The sequence below is a fragment of the Gracilinanus agilis genome, chromosome 5 (genome assembly GCF_016433145.1).
Source record: "Gracilinanus agilis isolate LMUSP501 chromosome 5, AgileGrace, whole genome shotgun sequence".
NCBI lineage: Eukaryota > Metazoa > Chordata > Mammalia > Didelphimorphia > Didelphidae > Gracilinanus > Gracilinanus agilis.
The window spans coordinates 159,086,461-159,104,690 of NC_058134.1; positions in this window are offsets into that span (position 1 = coordinate 159,086,461).

Genomic DNA, 18,230 nt, shown 5'->3' on the forward strand with positions numbered 1-18,230 from the left:
CTTGTCTCTGAGCAAATTTTACCATTGTTATGGTTATATCCTACTTTATTATCACAACTATCTATATCCAAACTTTATCTGATTGCTTTGGGTTTGGTTATAGTCCAAACATTAACAACACCATGTCCACCTTTCCCTCTTCCTATGGAATAAAGAAGGGTTTTGCTTATAGATTTTTGTGAATTCACTGTTAACTTAATTTTCTAGAGTTTAACAATATCTTTTTTCTGCAATTCAGTTAGTTTTTTTTAAAATTTCATTCAGCTGCTGTCATTCATTTACTTTATATCAATATGGAATAATTGAATTTATTTCATTATATATGATACCTTTAACTTTAAGTACAATTTCTATATTTTATTCCTTGAATTCATCTATTTTTATTGCTGCCTTTTCTGTAATAATTGCCACTTTTATTTGTTTGAATTCAGCTGAAGATTTATTCTACTACAATCCTTCATCTTATTTCTATGTGAATATTTGTCCTTTAACAGTGTTTCTTATACCCCAAAACTTGCTGGGGTTTGTTGTCTATCTCATATCATCTCCTACCATATAAATGAATCTATGCTTTTAACATTAACATTTATCTTAGTTAAATTTAATTTTCTCTCCGTCAAAACGTGTTTTTTATCTCTTTAAAATTAAAAAACAATGATAGCATTAGGTATCTGCCCCCTTACTCTTCATAGAACAATTCAATACTATTTCTCAGTATCTTGGGAACATAGATTTAAAGTTTTAGAGTTGAAAGAGAGATTAGTGGTTACCTACTATAACCTCTTTCAAGATAAAAAAAAAAAAGAGACCTATGGAAATTGGCCTAAGGACACATAAGAAGTAGCAGAATACCCACATCATACATACTTCTATTATACTATGCTTCCCCTTTCTTCTTCCTCCTTTCCTATTTTAGATATTATCAAATTGGTTCTTCCTCCATTTTGTTGTTTATTTGTTTGGGGTTAAGGTTTTTGTTTTGTTTTGTTTGTTCATACCCTTCTTAACGCTATTCCCTTACAAGGTGACCCAGAGACTCAAGTCATTGGTTGTATGCTTAAAAAGGCATGATTACAAGGAAGTTTTTTGTTTGTTCATTCTGTTAAAAATCAATTTTACCCAATAAGATTGCACTCAACTTTGAAGAACAACTTATCCTTGGCTGCAAGTCATTTTCTTTTACTTTTTGATTTATCACGTTCCAACTTTCCTTTCATTTTTTATTGCTGATGAATGACATTAGGAGATTCAAATTGACCAGAAAACTATAGCAAGCCATTTCAATTTCTGAGTGACTTAAGCCCGGGTTTTGTCTCAATATTTTGGGGCCCTTATGATTTTCTAAAATACAGTATTCACGCTTTTTGGCAAAATAATAACATATGGTTTTATGGTCAATCTTCCAAGTCTATTACTTTAGTTTGCAGAAACCTCACTTTCTTTGACCTTTGCTTTCTTTTATTTTTTGCTGTTTTTTCTTTTTAATTTCTTTTTTAAAAAGTTAACATTCCTCCTTAACTCTTTCTTTAATTCTTTAGTTATGTTTTTCATTCCATCGAGGGAGATTTGTACCAATAAATTTCTTTTTCCCCCCTAGAAATCTGGTTGCAGTTGTTGAGAGTTTATTATTTTATTCTTGAAATATCTTCTTAAATATTTAAATTTTAGTTTATTTTAAGATTTTTTGTCAATAATAACCTTTTATTTTACACCATAGTCATTTTCTCAACTACTACTTTTTGAACTTTCTTATAATAAAGAAAAAAATTAATAAAATCTTTTAACAAAATAAGTCCTGCATTTTGCCCTGTGTTATTTATTGTTTTCTATTAGGAGCTTAAAAATATTTTTTTGGCTTGCAAATTTTTTTCAGTTCTCTTTTCCTCTCCTTCCCTTCCCAATACTCCATAGTTTTCTTTCTCTTCCTTTTTCAAATGTGTTCTTTTGTGATGTGGCCCATTTTTCAGTGTTTGGAAGTTGTAAGTCTTACATTTTATTAATGTTTTGGGGCACTGTTTTGATTTGTGAGGCATTTAAAAACCCATTTCTGGTTCAAAGATGAGAGTAAGAAATAAGCTAAGATTGTTAAAATTTTATCTAGTCTACCATTTTGAGTTTATATAAGTTTTTAAATAGCTAGTATAAGATAACCAACTATTACCATGATGCCAAGCCTACAGCAAAAAAAATTTGACAATCTAAAAGAAATAGATGAATATTTGAAGAAATATAATTATCCAAATTAACCAAAGAGGAAATGGAACAATTAAACCACTCCATTTCAGAAAAAGAAATTGAACTAACCATCAGTGAATTCCCTATGGATTTTTTTCCTTAGGGAATTCATTGATGGTTAAGCCAATAGTTTTCTTACTTTCAATTTTATTAATCACTCCTTTGATTTTCAGGATTTCCAATTAGGTCTATTCATTATAGCCTATTGTTTGACAAATAACTGGTAAAAAATTTATATTGAACATCTGACAAAGGCTTCATTTCTCAAATATGTAAAAAACTGAGGCAGATTCATAAGAATACAATCATTTCCCAACTGATAAAAGGTAATTAGAGAAATACAGATTAAAATAACTCTGTGGTACCACCTCATACCCACCAGATTGGCTGATATGACAAAAAAGGAAAATGATAAATGCTCAAAGGAGGTGGAAAAAATTGGAACACTAATAAATGGTTGGTGAAATTGTGAACTGGAAAACATTCTGGAACCATACTCAAAGGGCCATAAAATTGTGCAGTCCTTTGACCCAGCAATACCATTACTAGGTCTAAATCCCAAAGAGATTTTAAGGAAAAGGACTTATTTGTACAAAAATATTAATAGCAATTGTCTTTGTGGAAGCAAAAACTTGAAAACTGAAGAGACGGCCATCATTTGGGGAATGGCTGAACAAATTGTGGTGTATGGTTGTAATAAATACTACTGTGACATAAGAAATGATGGAGATGATTTTAGAAAAAAACTTGAGAAGACACATATGATCTGATTCAAAGTAAAAATGAACAAAACCAAGAGGATATTGTATACAGTACCAGAAATATTGTATAATGGTCAACTGCGAAGGACTAAACAATTATCACCAATGCAAAGACCAAGATAACACCAAGGGAAAAATAGTGAAACATTATATCCACAGGTATAGAAGGAAATGTAAAAGGATTAATGCATATTGAACCATGCATACCATTTCTTGCTTTATTTCCTTCACAAGATTTTTTCTTACATGTATGATATAAGCCTTTTATATATCTATAGTTTTCTTTCTCTTTTTTGTTGTTTAGTTCCCATAATATTTGTGTTAGAAAAGGAATTTGGTAGAATTACTTCCCTAGCTATTTCACTAGATTCCTTTCAAGCATCTAGACTAGAGTGCCTAGGTATCTTAATCCCAAATTTCAAGTCAGGGTTTTGAGGCATCTGAGAGCATAGGACAGTGATTGTAAACCTTTTAGAGATGGAGTACCAGGCCCTGCCTCAACCCCACCCCCCAGATCAAGTGCTATGCCTACTCCCTCCCAGAGACTGAGTTCCATGCCCCTCTCTACCACCATATGCTGGGTACTACCCACCCCCATTACCCCACACAGGGGAGGGAGAAAGAGCTCCCATTGAGATCCTGGGCAGAGGGGTGGGTGAAGTGAGGAATGTCCCCAGCAAGTGTAGAGAGAGGGAGGGGGCTGAGTGCTCTGTTTCACCCCCACCCCCCAGCTCTGCTGTCTATGAGTCACCCTCTGGGTGTTCGCATTGGGCTGTTGGTTTGAGGAGCAGGAGGTGGTAAGAAAAAATGTCATTAGGCACAGTGGATTGGGGAAAGGGAGCAGCTTCACCCAAGACCCTCTGCCTTTCTAGTAACAAACTCTGGGGGTGGGTGGGGGGGAGGGAGGGTGGCTAGGTGCCCAATGAGAGCACTCTGCATGCCATCTTTGGCACCTGTCCCATAGGTTAGCCATCGTTGGCATAGGAGAAGAGAGAGATAAGAAACAATTAGAGGGATGAGACAAGGTAGCCTTTTGTCGCAACTCTAGATGCATGAATTGAAAGAAATTCTAGGAAGATCCTAAGACCTGTGTAGTTGGGCTGGACCCAAGAACAGATGTGATCAGGCTTTTTGGTTGCAGATCTGCCGGAGATAGATTAAAGCTGTCAAGAACCCTTACCATGTTTGAAGTTGGTAGGAGGAAGGTCTCCTCTCAAAAACACCCCTGCTCAACACTTTACTATTTTTCCTTTTTTTCTCACTTCACCTTGTTTTAGCTTGGAGAAGCTGTGTTGTGGGAAAGTTGTTTCTGTTGAAGCAAAATCTACAACTTGCTACATAAAAGTTTCATCATATTTGTTCTTTTTTGTGCATTAAACTGTCTCAATAAAATACATGACTATGAATGGTTAGTGGTAGAATGATATCAATGGAAGATTCTTAGTGTGAGAAGAAGAGTCTAATGAGGATTCAAAGTACACAGATGAGAAAGAGTTTCTGTTTTGGTAATTTGTGTGTATATGTTAGATTTCTAGACTTGTATAATAACTTGGGTCAGTTGTACCAGCTTTTAGTTCCAAAGATAGAGAAAGCAAGTTAAAACTGAAAGCTAATTAAATATGTTAAGAATAATGTCTGTTGTGCAATCTACATGATGCATGTGTCCAACTGGCTTGTTTTTGATTGATTATCTTAATTCTTTATTTTTATTTATTTGTTAATATTTTATTTTTCCTATTAAATGTAATAACAATTTTTCAACAAAAATTTTCTGAAATTGTAAGAACCAAACTGTCTCCCTCTTTTTCTTCTCTCTCCTCTCCCTGAGATGGCAAGTAGGTTGATCTAAGTAATACATGTATGATCATGCAAAACATATTTCCACATTGGCAGTTGCTTTGAGAGACTACTATCATAAAAACAAAACACAAAATGTGAATATAAATAAAGTAAAAAATAATAAGTTTCGGGGGGCAGCTGGTTAGCTCAGTGGATTGAGAGTCAGGCCGAGAGACAGGAGGTCCTAGGTTCAAATCTGGCCTCAGACACTTCCCAGCTGTGTGACCCAGGGCAAGTCACTTGACCCCCATTGCCTACCCTTACCATTCTTCTGCCTTGGAGCCAATACACAGAAGTTAAGGGTTTAAAAAAATAATAAGTTTTATTCTGCATTCAGACTCCAACAATTTTTTTCTTTGGAAGTAGATAGCTTTCTTTGCCATAAGTCCTTCACAACTGTTTTGTCATTGTATTGCTAAGACTAAGTTTTTCACAATTGATCATCATAAAATATTCCTGTTACTACACATTCTGTTCTCCTGATCTTATTTCAGTGCATCTAGTTCATGTAGGTCTTTCCATTTTTTCCCCTAAATACATCCTGCTCATCATTTCTTATAGAGCAATAATATTCTATCACAATCATAAACTGCAATTTGTTCAGCCATTACCCAGTTGATAGACATACCCTCAGTTTACAATTCTTCGCCACCACAAAATAATGTTACTATGACTTCCTGTTGCATTCCTTCAAAAGCATTAAAAACAAACAAACAGGGGAATGAAGCAGATGTAGGTAGATATAGCGCTAGCAGCACCACTATGTATATCTTTCATATCCACTACACATACTGCCCGTCCCAAGTTTAATGTATAGAGGTGGGAAATGATAGTTTATTTGGGTGATAGCAAGCAGAACAATTTAACAGACTTATAGAATGCTTTAGGACAGGAATAATAGGTAATAAGCCTAGAAAAACAGATGAGTCAAATTATGAACTGTTTTAAAAGTCAAACACATATGTTTATATTTTATCTTAAACACAAAACAAAAATACAGAGGCCTTTTGAGTGATCTAGTTCTACGGTCAGACCTGTGTATTGTGCATATCAGTCTTTCAGCTCTGTGTTTCATGAATTCATAAATTCTAGGAGGCTAAATAAAAGAAGGGTAACTAGGAGGCTATTATAGTAATAATCTTACTTCCATCTCAGTTTTTAGCTTCCTTTGAGACCCAGTTCAGGTACCATAAAGTTATTAAACATTTTCCTGATACTCTTGCTGGCATAGCAAATCTTATTGTGCTATTTCACCAACTCACACTTCTTTTCACAAACACTCTCCAATGGGCTACCATACTTGGAATTTCCATGTGAATTTAGTTGGGTTTCATATAAAGGTCCCCACATGTAAATCAGTCTGGTCCTAAAGTGTTAGATTCACTGGTTGCTCTCTGTGAAACATATAGGTGAAAGACAATGGTTTCCCATATTATGATATGGAAAGAATATACAGAGAAGCAAAGGAATTTATATCTTGGTGTAGTATTCTACCAGGAGACGGGTGCTCATTTGCTATAAGGTTAAGAGCAAGAAGACCCTTGTCTTCAGCAGTAAATCACCAGCAAAGAATCCGAAGGAGTACAAGATATACAAATCAAGTCAAAAGTGACTTCCAACTCCAGGCACTTTGTTGCCCAGAAGTTTTCTCTTGAGTCCATAGATGTCTTTGTCAGATGCCATTCTCTTTGAAACTGCTTCCTCCCTTACATCACTATTTTTGCATGACTGTGTCCTTAGTGCAGGAGTCGGCAACATATGGCTCTCGAGCCATATCTGGCTCCACCTCCCCACCGGCCAGTCTGGACAGAGCCCCAGGATGTGCCCCAGGGGGCCCTTCAGCCCCCACCCCATATTCCAGCGCCTCCCGCCTCCATCCTCCTCCTTCCGCAGGCGTTTATGGCTCTCATGGCCAAAAAGGTTGCCGACCGTTGCCTTAGTGTGTTTCTCTCTGCTTTCTCTGTCAAAAGCCACTGACATCCCAGGGATATCACTTTAAGCAGTGTTGTAGTTTCTTGGACCTTGCACGATAACTAGGACTTCCAAAATTTGGTTGATAGGATGCTGCCTGGAATTGCTGATCTGGATACGGCTGTGCTGTGACCTACTTATAGAAGAAAACATATCAGTACCTCAGAGAGGCTCAGGATTGCCTTGGCAGGCCACGTGCTCAGTTGTATGTTGTCAATAGGAAGTATGGAAGCAACTCTTTTTCCACAAGACCATTTTGATGAATTCCCTTAAAAGGCTCAGAATAGCTCTTAAAAGCCAAAAGAGAAAGAGGTGATGGCGTGAGAGACCATTATTTTTATATCCACTGAGTTCTGGCTTATTGTTAATTAGGGGACTTTTCTACATGTCACATTGCAAAAATCCTGAGTTTTCAGCTCTTTTGGCTCTGAAGCCAGTTAGGGAATTCTCTGTAATAACACAGTACAAGATCTTACCCAAAGTAGGCTCCCCCCACACTTCTTTATGGAAGACTGGAAACACATAGAATATCTATGCTTATTCCATGTAATCCACCAAGAAGGACCAACCTAAGCATATTGCACATATTTCTTACATTAGCTTTCTATCTTTCTTCAGATATATTTACTTATTTATGTATGTTTTAACTCCCCACTACCATACTCTCTCCCATCGTAAGCTTCTTGAGGACAGGTAGTATTTTTTAATATTTTTTGTTTCTATTGCTGGGACATTATATATAATGATCACAATAAATATTTTAATGTGTTGAATGAAGGTTGAGAATGGAGAAAGAATTAGCTTCTATAAGCATGCTGAAAAGTTTTACTACAATCCAGAGTTAAAATGTGGAAATAGTCATATAAAATCTCATGATTATCATTATCTGTATGTATATATTTCAATTTCCCATAAGACTAAGTGTAGTTTTAAAGCTTCTTTCTAAGAATAGTATATTCCAAAGTTATCTTCTCTCCTAAAGTGCTTATAATCTTTATGAAATTTCTAACAGCAAGAGAAGAGAAATAGAAAGAAGAAAAATAGGTGATAAAAATTTTATCCAGAAATGATAATCTGCTAAGTGTTTCTTTTCTAATCAACTGTTATGATTAAATAAAATATAATCATTATGTTTGGTCTCAGGAAATAGCTTTCCTTGTATTATATTCATAATGAGAAGAAAAATAAATAATTTTCTATAGCTGAGTAATTTCATTGCCCACATTTTTTTAAATAATAAGACAAAATTTAGTTCAAATGAATATAGACAGATGACAATTGGGAGAATGGAAAGATGATGGTTTTTATTCAGAGGACCCAATTTCAAATCCCAATTCTTCAACTTACTTCCTGTGTGACTTTGAGGAAGTTATCTAACCTCTCTAAACTTTAATTTCCTGAATAAGGAGGTCCTAACAGATAATCTCAAAGATCTAAGCCCTCTCTCAGTCCTACAATCCCAAATAATAAATATTCTCACCTAATACAAATTAATGTAATTCTAAGTTTTCTAACAGTATATGGGATTCACTCAAGATTTGAAGTCAATGAGAAATTAAATCATATGTAAGTTGCACAGAATAAGAAAATTCCAGTCCAAAAATAAAATAAATTCAGAGCAATAACACACTGTCTGTAATTAGTCACTGGCTCAAACATGTTGTAAAATATTGGTGAGTAGGGTGTTACTCTTTTTTTTTTTACTTAAGGCATTTATGAAATCATTATGGTAGACAAACTATATTGTAAGAAGATCCTTCACCATGCTAAAAAATTTTCATTTGTAGACTCTTACTAAAATCTAAAATATGCCAGGAATACTTAACACATGTAGTTTTTAGTAAAATTTGCATAATCATACACGACCTTGAATTATTTTCATGTAATAGATAATATTTGTACAAATGGCAGAGGATAGCAGTCATATCTGTTTAGATGAAACTCTATTTGTAATGAAAATTTATCATGACCTTAAACTTTATTTTTCATTTGAAATATTTTGGGCTTTTGTTTTGATGAAGCCATATTCAATCTATGTGTCAATAAAATAAATTGTTATCATAAAATAAACCATGCCAATAAGCAAAAGCCATATTTTCAAAAACAAAATAAACTGAACTATGCAAATACGAAGTATGGGAATTGTAATTAAGAGAACAGAAAAACCTAGGAAGGATTTAATGAAATTAAATGTCCATACATCATTCTTAGAGAATCAAAATTGCTAGTCATTCAAAGGATAATTTTAGTCTCCCATGATTCATGTAACACCACAAAAAATTACTGATGTTTCAAAATTAGGTTTTTCATTAAAAGACAAGTTTGGAGGTCATTAAAAGTACAATGCAAATTCTCTGATATAATGTAATCAGTTTTCTTCTTTCTGTTCAATTCTGGACCATTTTTATTCCCCAACTACAGCATCTATTCAATCAGAGGGGAAATTTGTCCTGCCAAAACAAATATTATTTTCAATTAACAAACAAAAAACTCAGGAGCATTTTGTATGATCCATACTTCTCAATCATATGATAATAACAATATAATACATGAATACCAAAATGTTTGCCCTAACCTCTCTGCCCCCTTATCATACCTACCATACTTTAGCTTTTAGACTTAATAATAGTAAAGGGGAGGATATGAAATGGGAGCTTAAAGGGAAGGGAGGATCAAACAAAAGAAGCTTGTGTAAGTGTATATGTGTGTGTATGTATGTATATTAGTGTAAGAGACATGCGAGGCATGTTTATAAACAATGGAAAAAACAAATGAACACGGAGTTTGAAAAACAGAGAATGATTTGTGTTATAAATATGAGGGTAAACTGGATACTACCACTATTAATTTGGTGACAGTAGTGGTGGTTCAGATAGGTGGTTAGTGCAAGATCACCCTAGTCTTGCCACCTAGCTGGATGTTGTAACATCTCCCTCCTTTATAACAGTGCCCAGGCAGGATCCCTCAGGTCAGTAGATGGGTATCCCTTTCAGATCCCAGCTGGGTATTGGGCTCTATTAGCCTTGGACACGTTTATCTGACTGCATCTGCTCCCTTCCCAGAGAAGTGATGAAACAACCACTCCAGGAAGGTACTTGATGAGTTTTATATATATATATATTTGGCAAGGAAGGAATGTTTAGGAAATGGGAAGAGGAATAGGAAACCCTAAACTAATCTTTTGACAATACTGATCCCTCAGGACTGTAGGCTGGTTAATGATTCTGGCTTGTTCTTCAGCTCCTCTGGCTTAGCCTGGCCATAGCCAAACCAGAGCAAGCAAGCTGTTGGATGATGTCTCTCAGCTCCTTCTTCTTGCCAGATGTTATGCCTTTCTACAGCCTTTAGGAATCACCCTTTCCACCCTCTTCTTCTTCTCCTGCCCACTTCCCGGATCCCTCCCAGGCCCTGGGATACCTAGATATCTAAGGATGATTTGGATGCCTAAATATCTAGGGGACAGAAGAATAAGAGGATTCACGGTCTGGATAAAGGTCAGTCAATGTCAGTGGGGTTCAGACAGGAGTTCTTGCAAGACTTAGCCAAGCAAGCCTCAGTTCCCAATAGACCAGGGTCCACAGATCCAAGGTCCAAAGAAAAGGAAAGAACCCCTTGTCAGGGGCTGCCAGGGTATTTATACCCTTTTGGCCAACCACTTTCTCCCCTGTCCTCATGGCCTCTGGGAACATTCTGAGGTCCAATGGTCTTCACCTGTCAATCAAAGTGGGACTCTCAGCTCCCAGAGTTTCAATATGACATTTGGAATATTTAAAGGTCAAGTTTCCAGAGAATAAGAGGATTTGAGATCAGGAGTAAAAATAAATGTTCTGGTATTCCCAAAAAGACATCAGCTTCAGAATCTAGAATTGATCCTACATTCTCCAAAAATGGTTGGATTCTAAGAGTCTTCAAGGATTCATAATCAATATGCTCAGAGCCTTACTGAACTCATTTATGTGTTCAGCTTTTACTTCCTCTTAGGAAGATATATTCCACTAGGTTGCTCCTTACTTTAAAGTTCCAATTACTATAACTTTTTCTTTCAATACTAAAAATAAAGAAATAAACAATAAACTTTTAGTTCTAGGGATTCTCAGATATGGCAAACAACTTTTGGTCTCTTGTTTATTACCTTTAGTCATTTTACAAATGTCAAAACTTCCCTTCTTCCTTTCCTTTGAGCTATACAATCCTAATTTGTTTAAGGCTGAAAGATATTCTATCCACTGATCCTTTTTAAAGTGTGCTTAGTTCCATTTGTACTCTTCTACACACAAGATTATGCATATAGCATAAATACAGTCTGATAATGATGATGTTCATAAATAATAATGACATATAAAATAGAGATGAATTTGTTATAATGTGGACAAAGGACTGGAAATATTGGTGATACAAGGATAAAACTATAATTTTTCTGGGTTTACAGGATACAGATACAACTTCTATGAAGTTTTATTTTAAAGAATACTGATTAGAAAACCATCAGCACAATTCGTGTTTCCCTGTAAAGTACTAATTATTGCTATAAAATTATATCTTTTATGATGTATAGAAAAACAGTATTTCTATTTTTAAAAAGTCTTGCATCTGTTATAGCTTTAGGTTTTGTGCCAGCAAGTAAATAAGCCCCTTCTATGAGATTATGGAGTAGAAAAGATGTGCTACAGGTCCATAATAAAATTAGATGATGGAAGAAATGGAAAATGTACTATGAAGTTATAGAAATATGTATTTACTTCCTTTGCCCTCATATGGAGATGCCTACTGCTTATAATAATGAAATGTTCTTGAATAGGACAATTCTTAACTCTTTTCAACCACAGGATGGATTGGAAGAGTCAAGGATCAATTCTCTATATCAATTTCTCTCCCACTGTTTGTATGAATAAGAAATTTTACTTTAAGTACCTTTTTCCCCCTCAGTGGAATAAGGGTTGGCTGCTGAAGATAAAATTCAAGCTGTCCAAATCATTTCAATTTAAGGAAAATTTCTAAGCAGAACTGATAACTTTGGACTTCACAAACTATAAAATGAATATAGAAATTGATAGGACAGTTTTTCATAAATAAAACATGAGAAAACATTAAAAACATAATTCAGTGACTTGATTACACACTTCTGAGGTACCTGATAGTCTGCTAATATTATCTATACATCTTTTATTAGTAGGGTTCTTGTAGTGAAAGACTTATTTCAGCTCTAAGGGAAAGCTGTTATAACAGATGATTATGAATTAGTAACATAAACATTTACTGAAATGGCCCAATTTATTATTAAATATTATTTTTTCTTAATATATTTTAAAGAAATCTAATTTAGTACTCTAGAAATTCCTCCACAAATACCAATTCTCATTTAATGTTTAAAAGCTGATTGATTCAATTTATGCTTCCAACCAAGTAAAATGATTTTTTTCTAAGGCCTGAATTTTGATTTCTGGTCTTAGTAAATGCTGATGAAGATCAAATTCAGCCACATATAATTATTAGATTTCTAATCAGTAATTTATTACTCATTTCTCAAGTAGTCATTCTTGATGTTGTTCTTCAGTTGATGTCTGACTTTTTGTGATTGTATCTAGGTTTTTCTTGCTAGTGTTACTGGAGTAGTTCGACATTTCCTTCTCCAACTCATTTTACAGATGAGGAAACTGTGACAAACAGGATCATGTAACTTGCTCAGAGTTAAACATCCAGTAAGTGTCTGAGGCAAGATTTGAACTTGAAATAGGCGGATAGTCTTTATGGTTGTTTTGTACAGGTGAAATATCAAGATTGAAGGTATCTCATAGTGAGGAGGGCCTGACAGGCCTCCACAGGGCTCAGTTTACTTCTCAGACTCTTAGATTTCAAAACAGTTCAGAGTTTATTTTAATCAAGGTAAACTGAAAGGGAGGATTAGGGAATAGGATACCCTGATCTAAGGGTTCTAGCTAAACCATGCCCCTTCTAAGATCCCTGAAAAGGGGTGCCTTTTGATCTTCTGGCTGCTTAATTTTTTTTACTCTGGCTGTCTGAAGAAATTCCCAAACTAACTACCTGACACTAATAATCCTCCCAGATAACACAAACACCACCAATATCAACATCATCATCAACAACATTATCATCAACATCATCATCCATATCATCCATATCAACATCATCAACATCATCAATGTCATAACCAACATCAACATCTAACTCTTCATATTTTCCTGGCCCAGGAAAGATTTTTTGCTGGGTGATCTAACCTAATAGCATACTATGCAGAGTACCGAATGAGAGCCAAAAGACCTAAACTCTAGGTTTGAGTACCACTATGTGTCCTTTGGGGGTAAAAAGAAAGCCTGCTTTTTCCTGGACTCAATTCCCTAATTTATATTTGAGTGAAACTTACCTGGACTCTTCATTAAGTTAATTAATTAAATGAAAGAATAAACCAAGTGTAAACAAGGGGGAAAAAAAGAAGAGAGGAGAAGAGAGACCAGTTGTCTATGTCAAGATCAGTAAAGTAGAAGGTCACAGTTAAGGACAGCAAGGAAAGAAAATAATTCAGGTGCAGCAGTAAAAATAATACTTCCCAGTAACTGAGAACAACACACATATGGACCTTAAATACCTGATTGGACACAACTCTTCAGGATCTTAATTAACAAATCAAACTTTGTATGCCCCACCTTCCTTATTCCTTAATAGGGTTCTGAGAGTAGTAGAAGGATGGATTCAAATTCTTTCCATTTTTCTTTATTAATTTTTATTTTAACAATAAATTTCCATGTTTTAAAAAAAAGTTATCATCCCTTCAAAGAAATTATAGAGTAGTAGTGGAGAGAACCTCTCAAAGAGTAGCAAGACCAACAAATATTCTGGAATCTTCCAAATTCTACTAGTACATTTGAAAAGCTCTATCTTTTATGATATCTATTAATAACATATGCTTAGGGAAATAAATTTAAGATGGACAAGGCTATTAGAACACTGAAACTCAGGCTTGCCAAAGAGATTCACCTAAGTTAATACATGTAATTCCTGCCTGTGTGAGCAGCAACTAAATGTTCTAAAAATGCAAAGTAGAAGATATTCTCTTCATTCCCTTGTAGGAATTCTAAGGAAAATGTGCTATAATCCTGTATCACACATTCAAAAAAAGAGGAAGAAGAGACAAAATGCAGAAGCTGTAAACACAAACACAGCACCCCAAAAGCCTTGGTGCAATTTTAAACTTTTAATTCATTTAATACTCTATTTAATAAGGCAATTATTAAAGCTTAAAACTTCACTAAGACTTTTGGGCTACCTTGTGTCTCAATTAATGTAGAATCATTTTTTTCTTATTTCTTACTAAGTTAGGAAACTGAGGTATGCTATAATAAAAACAGAGCAAGATTTTGAGTTAAGACCACCTGGGATTGAATTCTTCCTCAGACACTCACTATGTGATTCTGGGCAAGTAACTCAATTATATTGGCTTCCTTGACCTTCAAATACTAACAGTAATAATATCTTCCTTAAGGGTTTTCTGTGAAGATCAAATAAGATTTTATATATATAATAAAAATATATGTATATACATATGTATATATATATACATACATATACACTTCACAAATCTTAAAACACTACATCAACATCATCATTATTAAAGACAGGGACTAGACTTCTTAGCTTTTTTCTACAGGGTAAGCTCAAGTGAGGAAACTCCCTTTATCAATGCAGAATGTCACATCCTCTGCAACTCAGTCTTGAAGAGGTTACCTAGAATTCTGAAAACTTATGACTAAGCCAGTGTCACAAAGCTAATATTGTAATAATATATTTGACAGCCATGCCGAAGTCAGGATGATGGAGAGTTACCTGCTTAGAATGTGGAATGAACCCAGCCTGGCAGGAGCTTGTCAGGAGCCAAGGGCAGTTAGGCTCAGGTATAAAAGCCAGGAATTTAAGCCACTTGATCTCAGAATTGAGATATTGGGTTGAAGGGTGATTTGGGTAGGTCTAAGGTGAGCTTTATTCAACCAGCAACCAACTACGAATCTACTTCATCAATCCCTGTTCCTGAATTTCACTAACCAAGAACAACAACATCTAATTCAGCAGGATAACTTTGACTATAGGTTGGGCCTGTCCAGCCCAACCAGGCTGTTACCAACCAAACCATGATCGATCAACAGTATATTAGAAGTTTCATCAATAATTTAATTAGCTTTGAACAGTTAAGGACTTCCTATTCCCATTCTCCCAGTCATTATCCTCCTCCTACTCCCTAAGTTTATTAGACAATAGATCATCTTAAACTTACTACTGACTTAAACCTCATCAAAGTCTAGTGGCCTTCAGTGAATTATATCCTGACATCTTGAGGGAAGAGGAGTATTATATCCTGCAGAAACTATGTTCAATCCACAGTCAGTCTTAAGTGTTTCCAAGTCACAGGGTTTCAGTTTGGCATAGACAGCTAAACAAATCTATCAGCAGATTCCTTGCTCAACTGGTAGCCCTGGGATACTTTTATCATCTGGAGTTTGGGATTAGCAGATATATTCTAACAACATCTCCTGTAATGGATGATCCTTATGGGTTCACTATCCTGTCTTAGGTGTCCCACTTAGGATTCAATACCCATAATTAACCCTGCTCCAGATCCACTCATCTACCTTCTCATAACAATATATATCAAGTGGGAGCTGAATCCCATTTTTTCTAACTCCAAGACTAACTTTCTATTAAGTATAGCATGCTAACACCCAGCTTTTAATGTTAAATATATTATTTATAGCCATTAAAGAATAGCTATTATTATTTTTTCCAAAGCTTTCTACGTTTTCTTTTTTTAGCATTCCATAACTCTTCAGGCTGAAGATAAAGAATCAAAAACAATTAAACCATTTTAGGAATGATTCCACTTTGGATCAAAGAAATCTTAAGAGGTCATGAAATTAGAGTTCCTTGCAGCACAACTTGAAAATGACTGGTTTTGATCATTTCCAGAACCCTTCTGTTCAATGTTTCTATAATTCTGTTCTGTGTTCTTTCATTATGCTTCATAAACTGGGAGAGAGCCAATTCCTTCAATAATAAAACAGACTTTTCTACTTGCAATTAACAGTAATCTCTTCTTTGTAAAATACTTTAAAGTGAAAGTATTCATTAAAAGTGTCATACCATTAGGGTAGTGTCTATGGTGTCATGAAAATATCTCATTATATGAAAAAAAAAAACATCACATTTTAAATGCCTAACTTTGAAATCATAACAAAACAATAAATGACCAACCTTCCTCCATTACAAAAGCTGCATTCAAGAAGTCTTAGTCTAAGGCTTAAATTCTTCAAGGCTTTGCCTACATGGGTATTAAGGAGATCACAACCCACTTATAGATTAGAAAAAAAGCTATGAGATTTGATTTGGCTAAAGGAGTTATTGACTTGAAGCTAATATAGCAATGAACCGCTCTGAAGTTAATTATGCTATTGCTTTAACAAATGACAACAGTTCATCACTAGGTCAATTTTCAAAACTTTTCTAGCTTGATAAGGTAATACTAGTCAAACCTCTAAGAAGTATGCCCAGACTTGCTAATGAATGCGTAATCAGCAGAAAATAATGCAAAATCTATTTATGTATATAAGCATTCCTGAAGGATTGCACTAAGTAAACTGGCACTCAAAAATGTAATAAACTGATAAAGCATCAAATCTGGTAGGGTGTTGTTTAGAGAAAAGTAACCTTAATAATAAGAAGTCACTGGATTACCATTGCACTTCTGAATTAATTCACACATTTAAGTACATACATATATGCATATAAACATTTGTACACGTAGACACATATGTATGAACACATAAATGTGTAAATATTTATGTACATATATACATGAACACACAAACATAAAACATATATACCCAATTAATCTCTAAACAATCACTCTATTGCAAATATTTATAATATGGAAATAGATCTTGATACATGTAAAATCTAGTGGAATTGATCATTGGCTATGGGAGGGGGGAGGAAGGAGGGGAGAGAAAGAACATGAATCATGGAAAAATATTTGAAATTATTTAAATAAATAAATGAGCGAACAAATAAATAAATAAGCCAATAAATGAATGGATGAATGAATGAAGTCTGGCACTAGTGATAAAAATTATAGTAAATAACTAGCTTCTATATGTTCTTTGTGGTTTTCAAGGAACTTTACATGTTATCTCTCAACAACCCTGTGAGGTAGGTGCTCTTTTACTAAAGGGTTTAGGGTGTCCAGGGTATTCCAGGAGGACGACCACCTCTGGTTTGAGGGCTTTCTGAGCCCTTTTCAGGGCTGTTCATTCACCTTTGGGGTTGACCTTTCACCAAGGAGCACCTCTCATTTATTGCTCCAAGAAGCCATAATTTGCCCAGTGGACACCCCTGGTAAAATACGCCTTGGCAGACAGGCAGTACTAGTTTAAGGGTAACAAGTCTCAAAGTGATCTGTGAATGAGGGGAATGCCTGTTACACATATGTGAAGATCTCCCCTGTTGGAATGGGAGGAGGAGGACAGTTTGTTCCAGCAGTCATGCAGGCAGCTGAAGTAGGTACCGCAGAGCACTTAGAGCTTGGTCAGATATTGGAGAGGCCAAGTTCGCTTATTCATTTTATTCCAAGCCATCACCAACGTTATGTTGAAGAGAGACCCTGTAGAGCGGCTATAGACGGGTGGCTGGGATTCGACAGACCCAGCCTGAAGGAGATCTCTTCAAAGACAGAGAGCAAAGATGGCTGCACTCTGTTCCAGGCCAGTACAAAATCGATCTGACGGCTTCTTTTTACTAACGAGGTTTATTAAAGATGTATCAGAAGATGGGGGTAGGAGTGTGGGGTTTGGGTGCTTCCCTATCACTAATGTCTCTATCTTACAGCCCACCAGTCTGACTTTGCGTTAAAGTCTCTTCGTTTCTCCACAAAGTCGAGGCTACTCTGATTACACTCTCTGCCTAAAAATCTCCTTCTGTCCAATCTAGTTCTAGGCCAGACTCACACAGGAATAAGTCTCTAGAATGCAGATTGAAATAAAGATGAAGTCAGGCATCGGGAAGTGACCCAGTCCACCCCAAAGAGGCTAAACCCTCCCCAACGCAAACTTAACGGTTCAATCAGCTCCCTCTCCAGTTTGGTCCTTTAGCTCCAGCAGAGTAGACAACTTGAACTGGCTTCTGAAGCCAGCCAGATTTCTCACTGGATCAAGTCAGAGATTCCCAGGAGGTCAGAGCTGGATCCTGGGAGAATGGTTTCGGCTTCAGAGTCTCGAACCAACTCCCCAACTGCCAGTAAGATTCCCCTCATTCTCTCTCCCCTGAAGATTCTAACAGGGTCTCTCCTGCCCCTCCTGTTTCACAACATTCCATGTCACTCTGTTTGCAATGTTGTCTCCCTTCCCCAAATCTCTCTTTCACAGC